This window comes from Leptonychotes weddellii, chromosome 4 (genome assembly GCF_054177405.1).
Source record: "Leptonychotes weddellii isolate Sample4059 chromosome 4, ASM5417740v2, whole genome shotgun sequence".
Classification (NCBI taxonomy): domain Eukaryota; kingdom Metazoa; phylum Chordata; class Mammalia; order Carnivora; family Phocidae; genus Leptonychotes; species Leptonychotes weddellii.
Genome location: NC_138372.1, coordinates 64173484 through 64191207, shown reverse-complemented (window position 1 = coordinate 64191207; position 17724 = coordinate 64173484). Strand labels below are relative to the sequence as shown.

At 40.5% G+C, this 17724-nt stretch overlaps 1 pseudogene; it reads left to right on the top strand.

Moving 5' to 3' along the window:
* Positions 1-550: 550 nt before the first annotated feature.
* The window catches only part of LOC102737777 (importin subunit alpha-1-like), a 49855-nt pseudogene continuing 32681 nt past the window's right edge, over positions 551-17724 (top strand).

Here is a 17724-nt window from a genome sequence, read left to right as displayed (position 1 = left end):
GATGTAACAGGATGTCAAACTGAACTGTTTCTGTGCCTCAAATATGCAGCTAAATCCCCTAAAAGGAGAACAGTAGGCTTCCCATTCTAAATGCAGCCTCCCCAAATCTTGCAGAATCTACTTAAAAAATGGTCAAACTAGCTCTTTTATCATCCTCTCCATTTTATAAAGGAGTCAAGAAGAATAATCAGAGAATTTGTCCGCTTAGTGGGTATTACATTCTTGGAACATCTACCTCCTCCACCCACCGAATAAAGTGAGGGGGAGATCTAAGAGAACCTCTTAAATTTGTAAGGGGGACTTTAATAAGAAAAAAAAAGGAGGCTGGCTTCTTTTCTACAGGCGGACACCTGCATATAAAATGGATTTGCTGATTTGAATAAAGGGTAAAGGAGCTGGTGAGAGATGGGAATGAAATATTATCAGGAAGAGAGGGAATGGAAATATTGCCCACAGTCATACTACTGTTTATCTTAGTAGAGGTCTATGAGTTCCTTTTGGACCTTTAGGACTCTGTAGGAGCTAGTTGGGCTTGTACCATCTGGCCAGGATGCCGACCAAGTGCCAGATGAAGGGGCACCAGCAACAAGGAAGTGCAGATAAAGAGAGGCGATTGGAAGAAATCATGTCAGGGCGTATCTCTCCTATAAGAAGTATGCAACAGGACTGAGCCTTTTAGGGTTCAGATTGCTCAGTATACCATTTATACTTGCTTTCTATGGGATTCTTATCTGCACCCCAACAGGATCACAATAATGGTGGAAAACAATAATCTCTGGCTTAGCCCCCACCGGTGAAATCCCTGGAACCCTACTTCCTGCAAATCCTTCCTATCAATGAAAGAAGTGTCCTGTGGTCTCTTATCAAGTCTTTTCATACAGCTGACACCTACATGTCTCATCTTGTTATTTCTGCCCTGATGCTCAGCAATGGCTGTGAGGCTCCCAGGTATTTATGGTATTCTCTTCTGCTATTTTCAAGTAGCTTAGTTCCAGTTGTTGTTTGGTCCTGCTCCAGTGGTCTCCACATGGAAGGGGGAAAACACTCTTCTCTCTCGCTTTATTCATTTCTCATCTCTGACAGCTTGCCTCTTCCATGTGATTCAGTATTTATTATATGCATTTTCCTTTGAAGATAATGAGTGTCACCAAACTGAGAGATATTCAAAGTCATTCCTCCCCTGTGACCACCCATACCCCGCCCCCCAACCATGTCCCTTGGTCAAGTGTTGGACTTCCACTTTCTCTTCTTAGGATGGCTTCTTTCCCCCAATGGACCATCAGCATCATCTTCTTCATCCCTTCACAGTGTCTATCCAGGTGCACTGCTTGTGCTTGTGGGAAGCCTCCCTCCTAGACAGTGCAAGGATCTTAGCCCTGGCAGTCATGTGTCAGCCCCCGTATCTCTAAGGCTTTCCCAACTCCTTGAGTCTTCTTGCATATAAGACCTGGCTGGTCTTCCTTACCAGCCTCTGGGACAACCAAAGCCCATTGGATTTTTACAGTAGTATATATTCAGTTGAAAACTTGGTTTTGGCAATCCTTTTTAGAGCAAACAGTTCTTGCAGGTGATGCTAACGGGGGAAAAGATCTGAAGAAGAGGGTGTGTGTTCACAGCATTTCAAAAATTTGCCTCCGTTTATTTTCTCTGATGAATCATATCTTCATAATCCAACATTACCATGTGGGCAATCTTAAGGCTTTGCTTTCAAAAACGCCAGTAGCTGCAGGTGATTGCTAACAACCATTCAAGTTATGTTGCAATATAATGAATAGTTACAGAGTTTAATAAAAGAGAAAGGGCCAAGCAAAAATTTGTGACAAGAATAGGGAAATGGAGCATTTAACAGGATTTGTTTTCAAGCTGTTATTTGGGAGATTTAAATAAATCCTCTTAAGTGCTCCAATTTTTTGAGCCCTAAGTGTGCCTTAGTTAGTTTTAAGATTTTTTCTCTTAACTTGGTACATGGGAGTCTTAGGAAGGACCATCCCAGTTGCTGGGTGTGATGAAGTCTTCTTTTAGGTTATGCTTCCACACTAATTATACTACTTAAAAAGCTGTCTCCAGTTCTTGGGGCTTTTAAAGACAATGACAGTATTTTCAGGATTCAACCATTTTGAGATCAAAGTCCACATCCTGGGTCAGGCTAATTTGGGCAGATATTTCAGTGCTTAACAATCATAGATGCACTCCTCAACTATAAATTTCAGTTTCCTGTCATAGAAACCCCAAGAGTATATCTGTCAAAAATGGAATATTTAGATTAATTGGGTCTTTGCAATGGCATCTGGCCCAGGAGGACCTCGTCACCCCGGGTGGGTTGTGGACTGTCCTTTGGAAGACCTCCAAGCATGGAGGTTCCAAAACCTTCTTTGGTTATTCTCATCCTTTAAATGTCCTGTGCATTCGAGGGCTTCCTTTCCTAATTTAATTTTCCCCCTTCTAATGAAGATCAAGGACAGCTGGTCCATATCTGTATACAATTCCTTTATTCATGATAAAAAAATGATTAAAAAATGAAATCCTGATTTATTTGAAATACTCCTTAATGAAAAAAATGAAATCCCAGTTTCTTATAAGTTCAGTAAAAATTGCTACTTATTGAAACCATAGGAAACACATTGTTTTGAAAAATGCCATTTGCCACTAAATCCAGTTTCAAGTCCCATTGTAATAAATATTTATCAAGTAGAGCAGTTTTCTTACAAGAAGACTGTCTTTATGGAAATTTAGGTAATTGGATGTGAGCCATGGGGTGGTTTTCAGAAGCCTTATTTTCCAGGGAGTCCTCAGAGACCTTAGATGACACTGTTCCCTACAGTCATCCCCAGGCTCCCAAATTTACTCAACAACATACAAGGTATGACCCTGGTTGTTTTATTAATGCTTTTAACTGGTCAAGGCTGATATGTGAGAATTAATTTAAATAACAGTGAAGTACTGAAACACCAATTAAGAGAACAACCAAATTGTGTCTAACATTCCTAAACTATCACACATTTTAATAATTTTGTAGTTTTGTACATGGATAAAGTATTTAAAAGTCAACTTTTGCTTTACAATAAGTAGATGTTCACAGCTGTGCCAACTGGCTTTCCTCATATTTCTCAATTTATGACCATTCAATGAGAATAATGTTATTTCATATCTAGAGACATTTTAATAAAAGCCTTCAGCATTTATGTCCTTTCTTCAAATGTTTAACAGATGACAGTGTATCACTCTTGATTCTTAAAGAGATAACTTGCTTTAAGCAGTATGAAAAACACAAACTTAATGTAAAACACTAAAGTATATTTCTTAGCCAGAGGCTGGAGACAGAAAAAGACTGAAACCATGTAAATGGGGGATTCGTGTCCTTTTACAGAAATTTCCTACATCTAACAATGCAAGTGAAAGCAGCGATATAAATTATTGAGTGGTTCTTACGTGTTGATCATGGTGCTAAGCTCTTTCCAATATTTCATGACCCGAAGAGATAGTTATTACCTTCTCTACGTATGACTCTACTAAATAACTGAACTTCCAGAGGGTTAGTGATTTGTCCAAGGTCATTCATTTAATAAGTGGCTGAGCTAAGATTTGAACCCAAGGTATCTGACTCCAAAGACATACTTTTAAGCCATCTGATGGCACTTCATTTTCCACTAGAGAAATATATCAGTTATTCACTCCTTCAGGTCTTTAAAGGTTTTCCATTTTAAAACCACAAAGTCATATGCAAGCAGTTTAAAAGGATGTTGAGCTCAGCCATCCTGAATGTCAAGACCTTGTCTTTCTTGGGAGATTTAGTCCACACCAGTGTTTCAGAGACACGTATTAGTTGCAGCAATTATATTTCTTCATTAGCAGAATTCAGAGAACAATACCTTATTCTAAAGCTGTTTTTTCTCTTTTTTTAATTGCTTGGAAGGAGACTGACTTTTCCACTTACTAAAAAAAAAAAAAAGCTAAGCCTTTCCCTAGTTTATGTGGAATTGCCTACACCCAGTCTATCTCGTGTTGACCTTTGCTCATTAATTGCATTTCTCTTATCTCAGAAGGACTGCTCCTTGATTAAACAATTCGAGTGGGCATGATGACAGAAGAGCATCTCACATAACTGCAGTCTGTTAGATGACTTATAGATGGGGATGCTTCAAATATATTGTCTATCTAAGGATTTTGACCATTTCTCTTTCATTTTCTGTTTGATTTTTTTGTGACCAAAACCACTCAAGTCCTAGGAGTCATAACTGTAACTTAGGGCTAGAACCATCTTCAGCTTACCATATCTAGTTTGCTAGCCAGAAAGTTCTCTGGCTCTTTCTAAATAATGCAATCCAAACAAAAATAGATCAATGAGAAATTACTTTATAATATCCATTAGTCCATTACTAGAGATTCTCTATATTGGAAACCACTCTCATTATTTATAAAATTTGAGAATTTCAAAATCCAGTATATTGTACAATCAGGCTTACCTATAATTTCGATTAGTATTGAATTCTTAAAATTAAGGCCCTGTAGTTTTTCCTCAATTTTGAAGTTCAACTTACAAATATGGTTGTTATTAAAAGTATAAATTTTTTAATAACTAAGAACCATGACTTTAAGGAATTGATTATGTGTCTGATCGATTTAACAAACCAATATCTCTTTAAACAATCAGTCTCATTTACAAGCGTGGGCATTTTAAACTGCAGCTGTAAATGTAATATTCAGTCTTCTTTTTAAGCACTTTAGGTACTTGACCAGACAAGACAAGTTTATATCTCTAATGAACAAAACTGTCTTCCAGTCTAATAAATTATTAAACATATAAATATAGTAAATCTAGTTCTCTTAAGCATTCTTATTCTGTTTACAAACGTAGTCAAAAATCTTACACCTTCAACTTGAATCACAAGTTAATTACGTATTTTAAATTGGAATCACAAGGCTAATCTGTCAGAATCTCTATTATGCCAATTCTAAATCATTACAAACACTTTAAATACTGAATATAAACAGATTGTCCCAATGATTAAAAACCTATTCTTGAACTTGACACAAAAGTATTAATACTTCATCATCTGTATAATTAATACTAAACCATCCTGGATTTGGAAAGACACTCATGAAGGGAATAGTGTTTTCATCTCAGATGTGAAATCTGAGGCTTTGCATGTTCAGGTTTATTCTTTTTATCTCAAATATGGACACCTGGAGCTCTTTTTAGTACTCTCTATGAAAACGAAGACTTCGAGTTACATCCTTTAGATGAGGTTCGTGTAGCAACGCTTATCTTCTGGGTTCAAGATATGTTTTTATCTAATTGCTTCAGGTAATTTGGTTAGGTGCCAGTCTCTGCCCCCAACCAGGATATAATGAGTTGCCAACAGTTTGCTCTTTATTTTCTAAATTTCCTGATTAAATTCTGGATCTTTTTCATATTCTCTTTGCTTCTCTGGGCCATAGCACTTAATGACATCTAATTGTATTCTGCATATTTCTCATACTTGTCTGATTCTCCATATAACTACAAAGACATAGTACTGACAGACACATGTTTTGGGGAAATATATTACAAATTGGAAACTAATTTTAGTAAATTCTTGATCAAAGATAAGTGGCGAGGATCACAGAAGACTGCTTTCCTCTTTCCAGGTCTTGATTAATAAATTAGTTTTTCTTTCTAATTGGTTTGTGAGTCAAACTTTAAAAAAATAAATATCTTCCAAGAGGCTTTTTCAGATATACCAAAAGCACAAGCAACAAAAAAAATAAAGATAAATTGGATTTCATCAAAATTAAAAACTTCTCTTGATCAAAGGACGCTATCAAGAAAGTGAAAATACAAACTGCAGAGTGGAAGAAAATATTTATAAATCACATATAATAAGGGGCTTAGTATCCAGAATACATAAAGACCTCTTACAACCCCACAACAAAAAGACAAAAACCCAATTAAAAATGGGCATAGGATTTGAATAGATATTTCTCCAAAGATGATATACAAATGTCCAACAAGCACATGAGAAGACGCTAAACATCATTAACATTAAAGAAATGTAAATCAAAACCACAATGAGTTACCACTTCCTACCCACTAAGGATGGCTACAATTAAAAAAAAAATACAGAAAATGACATGTTGATGAGGGCGTAGAGAAATTGAACAGTGGCATGTTGCTAGTGGAAATACAAAATGGTGCAGTCACTGTGGAGAAGAGTTTGGCAGTTCTCAAAAAGTTAAATATAGAATTACCATATGACCTAGAAATTCCACTCCTAGATATATACCTAAAAGAACTGAAAACAGATATTTTAAAAAACCTAACTTACACATGAATGTTCATGGCAGCACTTATTTACAATATCCAAAAGATGGGAACAACTCAAAAGTCCATTTACTAATGAATAGATAAACAAAACATGGTAAATCCATACAATGGAGTATTATTTACTCATTAAAAGGATCCATGCTACAACATGGATAAACCTTGAAAACATTATGCAAGCAAAAGAAGCCAGGCACAGAGGTGACATACAGCATGATTCTATTTATATGAAATATCCCCAGTTGATAAATCCATAGGGACAGAAAACAGGAGATTGGTTTTCAAGGGCTCAGAGGCCATAAGGGATGGGAAGTGACTGCTACTTAATACTTACAAGATGTCCATTAGGGCTATGAAGATGTTTTGGAAGTAGGTTGCACAACATTTTGAATATATGAAATGCCATTGAATTGTACATATTAAAATGATTAATTCTATGTTATGTGCATTTAACCTCAATTTAAAAAGTTTAAAAATATAAAAAAGGTTTTTTCAACAAAGTCCCATTTTTTATCTCTACTAAGGATGATATTGAGAATCAGATTATTGGGGCACCTGGGTGGCTCAGTTGGTTAAGCGTCTGCCTATGGCTCAGGTCATGATCTCAGGGTCCTGGGATTGAGCCCCACGTCAGGTTCTCTGCTCAGCTGGGAGTCTGCTTCTCCCTCTCACTCTCCCTCTATGCTTTCCCCCTCTCTTTCTCTCTCTCAAATAAATAAAATCTTAAAAAAAAAAGAATCAGATTATTACTTGCACTCTTTCTCGTAACTTTTCTGGTGAAATTTTGCCACTAATATGGAGGCTCTCTCATCTGTGTAAGGGGTGAACAATGTTCTACAGAAACAACTGCTCCCAGCTTTATAGGAGAAACATGACCTAACTTAACTTTTATAAGTGAAATGATTGACAGTGATGACATCAATTATGACTGTTCTTTCTCATTCGCGCTGCCAAACTTTACTAAGCACCAAGACACATAATTACTCAGGACTGAGATCAATAAAATTTTCAAAATATTTCATATATGACCCTCCCCCACACTTTTGTTTGTTTTAAGATCTGTAAATTATCTTCTGCAAATGAAATGGCTCAATTCTTGTGGTATCATGCCCTAGAAACACTTATATTCAAAACTCATAACACTGAATTCTCAGAAAAAGCTTATTAGATATGAAGTATTATTATCCCCCTTTTATAAGGAGGAGAACGAGGGACAAAGAGATGAAGTGACTTGGTCAATATACTTAGCTAGTACGTGGAGAGCTAGCATTCAAACCCAGTCTTGCTTCAAAGTCCGGGTTTTAAACTAATGCTTTTCTATTCTACCTCCTAGAATTGCTTATCAAACCTATCATGTTCTAGGTGAAGGAAGATTTAGCAAGGGTAGTTTGTGCTCACCAAACACCCATATGCTGTTCTATATTTTCCAGCCTGTTTTGCAGTTGAGTTGAGATCACATGACGAATTCTGGTCTATTCACTTGCAGTAGAAATGATATGTGTCACTTCTAATCTAAAGCAGTTGAGAACAAGGGTGAGTTCTCCATGCTCTTCTTGTCTATTTGCAAGGCTGGAAAGGAAGAAGTTTGAGATGTTGGAGACGCAAGGTGAAAGCAGCCTGGAGGATCCCTGACTCACTGTTAAAGGAAAGTTGTCTCTCTCCTCTATCCCTAAAAAGGCTACCAGACCCACATCAGACTTTGACATGAATGAGAAACAAACCTTTAGTATGTTAAGCCATGAGTTATTTTTACCAAAGCATATCCTAGTCTAGATTGTCATTGATAAATGACATAAAGTCTTGACCCATGGGGTGGGATTTTTCCAAGGGCCTTCCAGCGTCTCCTTAGTGATTGTTATGGGTTGAATCGTGTCTCCATCCCCAAATCGTTGTGTTGAAGTCCAAACCCCAAGTACCTCAGAAGGTGGCCTTTTTTTTTTTTCCAAATAGGTTCATTACAGATGTAACTAGTTAAGATGAGATCATTAGTGTGGGCTTTAAGCCAATATAACTGGTATCATTATAAAAAGGAGAAATTTGGACACAGAGGCACTCACACAGGAAGAATGCCATGTGAAGATGAAGGCAGAGAGGAGAGGCCTGGAACCGAATCCACCCGTCCTTACCACTGTCAGAAGACACCCTGCCGATGGATTGGTCTCAGTGTTCCAGCCTCCAGAATGGTGAGACAATAAGTTTCTGTTGTTTCAAGCCACCCAGGCTGTGGCTCTTTCCTGTGGCAGCTCTAGCAAGCGAAGGTAGTGATGAACATACGCCATCCCCACGTGGGCTGGCCAGCGCAGCGCCCTCTGAGCTCGGCCGACTGACCAGCGCCTGGGCACTGCGCATGCGCAGCTTTCTTTCCCCGCTAAATCCATTAAGAACTACCATGAGCCTGTTAAGAATCCTTTGGGACACTGGATAAAACCGCTCAAATGAAGTAATAATTCCTCTGTTTTAAAGCGAAATCCCTTTATAAACAAACATGGAAGGGATTACAGGGTGAAAAAAGATGTTCAAACAATGATAGGAAGTGTATTATAAATACATGGTATGGACAGAACTTGAGGCCAAGCAAGACAATTTTAAAGTCTGAAATTGAAATTTTTCACTAATAAATTCTTTACCCTGTGACAAAGGGGAGCCTCGAATGGGAGAGCTCACTAACCCCTGGGAGCTTGTTCAGACACCGATAGCAAACTCAATCTTCCTGGACCAGGCAGAGGTCGAGCCCAAAATGGAATCCTTTTTTTTTTTTTTTTTTCGTGTCTGCCTGTGGATTCTAGCTACTCCCCTGATTGTCTGAGCTACTCTCTCTGCATTGTAAGTGAGATACATACCTGGGGCTAGTAGGAAAGAAAGATGCCTTCCTCATCTTGGCAGCCTGAGCTCGCGAAAGGAGCGAGCTTCAAATTCCAGCCTTACAAAGGAAATATTCTGGGGCAAACAGCATCATTGTAACAAGTCCATACAATACAGCAAAGGCCCTGCCAGGTAGATCTGGACCTAAAAATTGCATGAAGAACAATTTTTTTCTTTGAACAAAAACTAACAGATGGTTAACAAATCGCCCCCAGCTAACCCCAAGTGATATGCCTTGAATCTGAACTGAGCAATCCAGGCCCGTGTGCAATTTACAATCTTCATTGTTTTCTCCTCACATACCCTGAGTAGAAGCAGATTAACCACTATGAAAAGTGGTTGGCCTTGCTATTTATTTACATAGATGGCTTTTATTCCCTCAACAGAGGGTTTGGAAAAGTGGTTTTGCTTTGCTGGTCTACCTGTCAGGTTCCCTGGCTATGCCTTTCTTCAAATACCCTCCAGCGAGGTTTGTTTAGTGAAAGTTGTAAGAAGGTAAGATATTGATTGCCAGGGGATATTACAAACCAGTAACCCGTGCTAGGCAGGGACTCGCAGGAGCATAATGAGTTATAATTGGGGGCTGGGATTGTGAGGCGAAGGGAAATCGTTTAAATAGGACTTCAGTTTCCACTCCGGATAGTACAAGACTGCTATACCTCTTTTCCCACCGTGCGCTTCCTTGTGCTGAAGGAGGAAAACCTGAAAAATGGAAAGAAATGGTTGCCTCCATGGCAGCACACCAGGTCTCTGAGCTCAGGATGTATGTGCCAAAATAGAAATCCTCTAGTCAATCGGCAACCATTTAATGAGCACATCTCTTCAATTCAGTTCAGTTATTTGTTGAGCTCTCATTTTGTGCGCAGCCATGATAGGAGCTATAGAGATGTAAACTTGAAGCAAATAGAGTCTTGCCCTCCAGAAGTTCATAAAGACGAAAAAATGGACACGCAGGTAACTAATGCAAGGCCCATTGCAATGAGTATCCTAACCTAATCCAATTTCATTAAGCAAAGATTCATTCATTTTCTACAAGGAGCATGGAGAGACAGTAGAAGTAAAATTCGGGATGACCTCATGGAGGAGGTGGGGTTTTCTCAGGGCCTGAAGGATCGGTCTTTGGCTGACCCAGTGGGCATTCCCAGGTGGAAAGGGTATGCATAGACTAAGCTGGAAAGTGCAGGACCTCAGAGGAGTGAAGAAGTGGGGAGGATGGAACCCGGATGCACGTGGGCAGGAGGGTCGTGAAGAAGGTGGCTGGGGATGAGACATATCTCAGAGGAGATTTCGAAGAGTGATACACATAGAGCTGTGCTTTGGAATAGTAGCCTGCCATTTATATAATTTGAGGGGCCCTCTTTAAGAAAAAGAATAGAAAATTGTGGACGTAAACTTACATATATAAATTAGAAATTATTTAGAATAAAAAAACCTCACCAAATTATTGGAGCCTTGAAGATTCAGGTCTCCATCCTCTGAGATTTTTTTTAGGTGAGTTACCAGCAGTGCCTACATCAAAATGCTCATGATTGCAACCTTCACTCCTTCCGCACTAGGACACTCTATAACTCCCAGCATGTCCAAGACCCCCAGGAGCCTGTTTTAGTAATGCGCCCGACGGATTGAACCTCTTTAGCTTCACAGTAAATCCATCTGTGCAGAAGTCTCAAATTTTGCTGATTCCATACCAGTAAAAATTTTGAGCATGTACCCCGACTGTGGCAAAGGCAATGGAGTGCCATGATTAGTCCCCTCCAGGTGAAGCGCTTACCCCTGTGTCTAGGAGGGAGTATTTATGATTAGGAGCATCTTCCCCTCAGCCTGAAACATAGGGTTTAAGAGGGACCCAACAGCTCCCTAAAAGAGTGGAAGTGGGTGGATATTTGCGCTACCCAAATAGTATTTAAGGTCTACACAACCAATGTCAGGTTGGAACGAAGGGATTGGGAAAGGGAAAGTCTTCAGGTAGGAGCCCAGTTAAACAGGTCTGAAAGGATAATGCCTTGGATGAAGCTCTTTTTTTTTTTTTTAAGATTTATTTATTTATTTGAGAGCGAGAGAGAGCACATGAGGGGGGGGGACGGTCAGAGGGAGAAGCAGACTCCCTGCTGAGCAGGGAGCCCGATGCAGGACTCGATCCTGGGACTCCAGGATTATGACCTGAGCTGAAGGCAGTTGCTTAACCAACTGAGCCACCCAGGCGCCCCATTGGATGAAGCTCTTGACCATGGGAAAAGCCATGAAGCAACAGAGGGGATTAAGAACACTTGGACATCACAGCATTCACCACCATTTGTGTATCTGTAACAGCTCGGCAAAGAGCTGAATGTCAGCCAGTCTTTAGTACACATTGGGCTGTTTGGAGTTTTATTTCATATCTATTCAGTAACCTCAAGGTGAGCCCTGGATGCTAGCCGTGACTTGTTTCCAACTCTATAAATGTATGCCAACTCACCAATTCTCAGGGTAGAGCTTCTTTCCTTTTTTTCTCTCTTTCAGTGGGGTCAACACACATATTGTCCCTGCACATCGAGCTGGCAGAAAACTAGTGCCTTGATTCCTCAAAACGATCTCTTAGGACAATCTTGTTCTCTCTTTGCAATAGTCACATTATTATTTTTTGAATACCAGTCTCTGGCCCCCCTGGTAACTAACAGTCAGGTCAGTTTCCGTATGTAATGGCTCCCGCTCGGGCCATAAAATTTTGATATACTTAAACTAGTCTTTCACCAAAAGTTAGCAGTAAACAACTGGCCTATAAAGCTTTCCAAGAGGCAAGAAAAGCCCCGCTCTGTTGCTATAATTATGACTTCTCTCTTCGTGATGACCCTTGAGGAATGTAGTTAAAAAGCAGAGATGGTGGTAACCTTTCTATGTTTCTCCATCTGTTTATTTTGCACAGCAAATTGCCAGCCCTGTGTTTGGCAGAGGGGTAAAACACTGCTGTGCCTCTTCTCTGGAACTCTTGAGAATGCAGCAAAGCACATACCCTTTAATTGCAACATAATCAAGAATTTACTTCCCACAAACTGCATTTCATCTCCTCCCCCCCTCACGTGGTCGTTGGTATTTGGAGTAGTTGCAAGTTGTTTGAGAATGTGCTTGCATCAACAAAATCGGCAATTTATTTCTGCACACAGGGCAGAGACAGAGAAATGGGAATTCCGGTGAAGTTAACGGGAAGTCTACCTGTGGCAGAATTGTTCTTCTGGGCTGTGACGCTGTTACTCGAAGTATGCTTAATTAGGCATCACGTCATAACAACAGAGGCCCCAATCACCAAAGTGGCAGGCCAGGTGACGAGGATTCTAGCATCATGTTGTGTGGCTCAGAACCTTCCCGGCTGAGGGAAATGGAACTTTTCTCAGTACTTGAGGCCCTGTTTGGCCGTATCAGTTAAGCAATTGTGCCTCTGAATGGCATTGAGTGGGGCACGTTCCTTCCTCAGGGGAATTTAGGAAATGGAATAATTGATTGTGCTCTAGTCGTCATGTGCTCAGAGACTGTTGAGATGCTAATTAATGCACACATCTGCAACCATCAGTTCAGTTGTATTCAACAGATACTTGCTGAGTTTTTTTTATCCTCTGTATCAGAGACCAATGTTATGGGCTGAATACCCAAAGCTGAAGGAAGTCCGGGCTTACTCCTGTCTCAGTGCAGATTCTGTGGGAGGAGGAAGGACTGCTCACAGATCATGTGAAGGCAGTGTGGCAAACTCAGTGATAGCCCGGGGTATGACACAGGGTAACGCGGGATCAGGGGTGCCTGCCCTGTCCACAGGGGGTCGGGGAAGTCAGGAAGGCCTCAGGGCAGGAGGAGCTGCTGGAACTGGATCTTTGAAAGGGAGTAGGGTTTAGGGAAACAATGAAGGCAAAGACTGGGAGGCATGAAACAGCATGGAGTCCCAAGCAGCCTGAATTGCTGGTGATTAGAGAGTGAGATAAAGAGTGGAGCAGGGATGTCTGCCTTTAGCTCGGATCATGATCCCAGGGTCCTGGAATCGAGTCCCACATCGGGCTCCTTGCTCAGCGGGGAGCCTGCTTCTCCCTCTGCCTGCCACTCCCCCACTGCTTGTGCTCTGTCTCTCTCTCTCTGACAAATAAATAAAATCTTAAAAAAAAAAAAAAGAATGTAGCAGAGGGTAGAAAAGGCAGCAGAGACACATGGTTGCCGCACTAGGGAGGTGAAGTGGTCTGCCAGAGGTAGTGGTTGGGGGTGGGGGATTCAAACTGAGGCGAGTGACTAGTATGGTTTAGTTTGCGTTTAGCAGCTTGGGTGGAATGGATTTGAGAAGAAGGACTGAGGGAGAGGATGAGCGACACTGCAGTGGTCCAGGAGAGAGCTGATGAGGATGTGGGGAAGGACAGCAGGAGAGGACAGGGAATGCGAGGACACAGGAAGCTCAGGGGAGAGTCCAGGCTGGACATGGAGACGTGGGGATCGTTCCCATGTAGGCTGGGGCTAAGGCCAGATTCAGCACACACACGGAGTGTGTGCAGTAGGAAGAACAAGAAGCTAAGCTCAGTCCCCTGGGGGACACAGCATCTTTGAGTGGACAGAGGAAGAGAATGCCAATGAAGGAGACCAGGTGAGAAGAAGAATGAGAATCAGCTACGCGTGGTGTGACAGAAGCCAGGGGAGCAGAGTTGGCCATGTTGTCACAATGACGCCGAATCTTCCCATCTGGCATGGTCCTGTGAAAGCTGGGAGAAATTTAGTAATTCGACAAATCCTCACCGAGTACCAATTATGTGTTGTGCACGTGATCTTTTACGGTATTTTTAACTTCTAACTTTCCTAAGATGGACTTGCAAATGACCAGCAAAATATAAGCTACCAAATCGGTTTGTTGGATTCCACTCCGTCAAGTATTTCTCTGCTATTTTGCTTTTGCCCCATCGTTGTTTTGCCTTTATTTCCACTTCTAACTTACTATTTTTTTACACAGTGCAAAAAAAGACAGGGACTTCCATCTGAGCATGGCATTCAGAAGGGCGACGGCAGAGATGGTGACTGCTTGCAGAATAAATCCGATAGAATGAGAAAAGCATTTGTTTTTTCCATTCCTCAAAGTGAGGAGGCTGGACTGTGTGGGAAGAGATGTGAGTGTTCCTCACTGTTTAACGCGAAGATGGCTCTTCATTAGAGAGCTCTCCTCTGTGTGTGTGTGCATCTAGTTCCCATAATGGTCAGTGTGAATATGTCCTATTCTTTCCACATTGTCCTGTGCACACCTACGCTTAATACCTGCTGAGTACCTGACATGAGGCACTGAGACCCAACGTACTTAGGCCAACCTTCGTGTCAGACTAGTGAATTTTGCTTCTGGTTATCATCTCCTAATATGGCAGGAGAGAACTGAGCTATATATAGGCAGTTAGGGATGTTTGATTATTTCAGTAGTTGGTTTTTATCCCTTGGTGTGTCCAAGCTGCACATTAAAGTCAAAGAATCATCACAGGTGTGTTGATCAATGAGACCAGTCCTTCTTTAGTCAACAGACTTTTGCTGAGCAACTTGTTAGGCCCACACCCGGAGCTGGGGTAACAAAGATGGATTAGCTTTACTTACGGCCTTTGAATTATTCATCATCCAGTAAGATAGTTCATATATGTCAGCCTTCTTTGTCAACTCTTAAGTTCCTTCCCTTTACCACCTGGCCCTTTAGATCTTGTACATCTCAATGTGCAGATAAAAGCAAGAGGCAAGATGGCTCACATGAAAAGCACAGCATCTGTTGTAGGCAGTTGCTGGTCTCTGCCATGGCATCCTTGTTTTGGGGACTGATTTCAGCTCCCTTCAGACTTTTTTTTCTTGCACAGCTCCTGTCTCTGTTCTCTGAGTTGGCGGGCCCCAAACTGTCACGGATGAGACATTCTCGGCTTCTGTCATGGCCTCACAGGACTCTGCGCTGGGAGAAGTGAGTGGAAAGATTCATATTCCTGTACAAACATTAACATCAGTAATTGTACATCAAATGCCAAGATCACTGCATTTGAGCACTTGTAATTTCACGTGACCAATATCTTATTAATTAGTAAAAGACTTGTTTAATGTAATATTCTCAGCAATATGCCCCGTCCTCCTTCTAGCTAAGTGTTTATGTATATGGATTTGTTTTTATGGTAAAAAATCTTATAATTACATTCTTTTCATACTCTCAAAATACCATTTGGCTTAAAGAACTGATGTTTTCTCTGGTAACTTCCACATGGCATCTGCTCAAACTACCCTTCAAATTACTGCATTAATTTGCTAAATGTTTATCTCTTTGCACTTGCCTTGTGGAAACCGATCTTTTACTAGTTCTCTTTCCCCTACTTCAGCAAAACCTCAGCCTGTTCCATTTGGCATTATCATTGTTTTCCACTTGGCAATATGGTGTAGTGGTTATGAGCATGGGCATTAAAGTCCATGAGGTCTGTGTTTGAGTCCTAGTTCTAGAACCTTCTAGACATGCACTCATGAACAATTTATTTCAACTCTCTTTGCTAGGCTTTCCATATGTAAAACAGTAAACTAAAGTTAACCATCTTATAGGGCTATTGTAATGTGAGGAGCACAGTGTCTGGTCCAGAATAAATGTTCAATAAAATTTTTTTTTCCTGGTTATTGTTACAATTTTCTTGGCATAGCGATAAGCACACAGGCATTGAAACTGGATGCACTTGTTCGAACTATGTCACTGGACAAGCTGGCTGCCTTTTTGGGTCTCAGTTTCCTCCTCCGTTAAATAGAAATAGCAATACCTTACAGTGATGACATGCTTTTACAAAAATTAATTGAGATAAAATATATAAAAAATAAATCTGGCATGCTAAAGTGATAAATATGGCTTCTCAAATCTTGTCATGGATTTCTGCCTTGACTCAATCCCCACACCTAAAGCATCCCTCCTTGTCATCAATCACTACCATCTACAAGAATATTAGTACCAAAGAAGGTTTTAGTAGATGTAAAAATACGGTCTTCTTGACTGGTGTTATATTCCTTTATTAATCATGGATCCTTTTTCTAGTTACTTCTCCCTAGTTACATGTATAAATGTTTTAATAAAGAATATTTTATCTCTTAGTACCCTAGAGAGTTATGCTATCTCAGTTGCTTACGTTAAAGCACTGCTGGGCATGAGTCAATGCACACTCGCATTCATTCACTCATTCAGCAATATTCGTTGTACATCTACTATGTCTTAGGCTGTGCTCTAGGTGTTTGGAATAATCAATAAACTAAACAAACATATTTTTCTTTTTTTAAAGAAAGGTTTTATTTATTCATTTGAGAGAGAGAGTGGGAGAGCACGCACAGGAGCAGCGAGGGGCAGAGAGAACACGGAGATGGACATAGGGCTGGATCCCACAAACTCAAGATTATGACCTGAGCCAAAACCAAGATTTGATGCTTGACTGTCTGAGCCACCTAGGTGCTCCCAGACATGTCCTTCTCTATAAAACTTCTATTCCAGTGAGGGAAGACAAACAGAAAAAAAACAATAAATAATTATAAATGTAAATTATATAGAATGTTAGCAGTTATATTGATAAGTTTTATGAAAAAAAGAGTAAGGCACATGAAGGGGATTGGGACTCTGAGGTGAAGTTGCAATTTTAAATAGAGTGGTTAGAAGTGACCTCACTGAGATGATATTTAGACAAACATTTGAGATAAAAGTTACTCAGAAGCAATTTGAAGAGCGCACTATACTTTTTCTGAGTAAAACCTCAGTACTTTAAAAAAAAATTTTATTTATTTATTTATTTTTGAGAGAGAAAGAGTGAGCAAACAGGGAAAGAGGGAGAGGGAGAGAAGCGGACTCTGCAGTGAGTGCAGAACCCAACTTGAGGCTCCATCCTATGACTCTGCGATCATGACCTGAACCAAAATCAAGAGTCAGATGCTTAATGGATTGAGCAACCCAGGTGCCCCAAACCTCAGTACTTCTGACTTGATTGCTTTTTCCTTCCATAAACCCTGCTCTGCCTTTGCCTTAGTTGGATGTCATTGAGGCACCCTTGCCTCCTTCTGGTCTCCTTGTCCCCAGCGTTGGTTCTCTCCGATTGGCAGTCCCACACTGTCACAGTGATATTCCAAAGGACATTTGCTATTTGCCACAAATAATATTCCAAAACTATATATTGAACTGTGTAACCTTCCTCCTCAAGGGATGCAGTGGCTCTCTATTTCTCTTTGGGGCCATACTTCATCTACTCTGGGCCTCCTGCTCTTTACACCTCTTTGCCTTTGCCATTATTCCCATCAGAAATACTTTGTCCTACATTTCATGCTTATTAGAAATTGTACTCATCTTTCAGGTCCCAGCTCTAATGCTATCTTGTTTATGGAGCCTTCTTATGCCTTCCGAGTGAAGTCTGTTGTTTCATGCATTTCTCCATTTCCTATGCCCTGAATGCTATATGGTTAGTGGGTTGGATGGCTGCCTTCTCTTAAAATTGTCAGGTCTACAGAAGATGGTCCTTACTTATTGTAGGATCTTCTCAGTGTAACACACTCCTTGGTCCACTGGAGACAACCTTGCTTTCTTGAATTAATCAAATTGA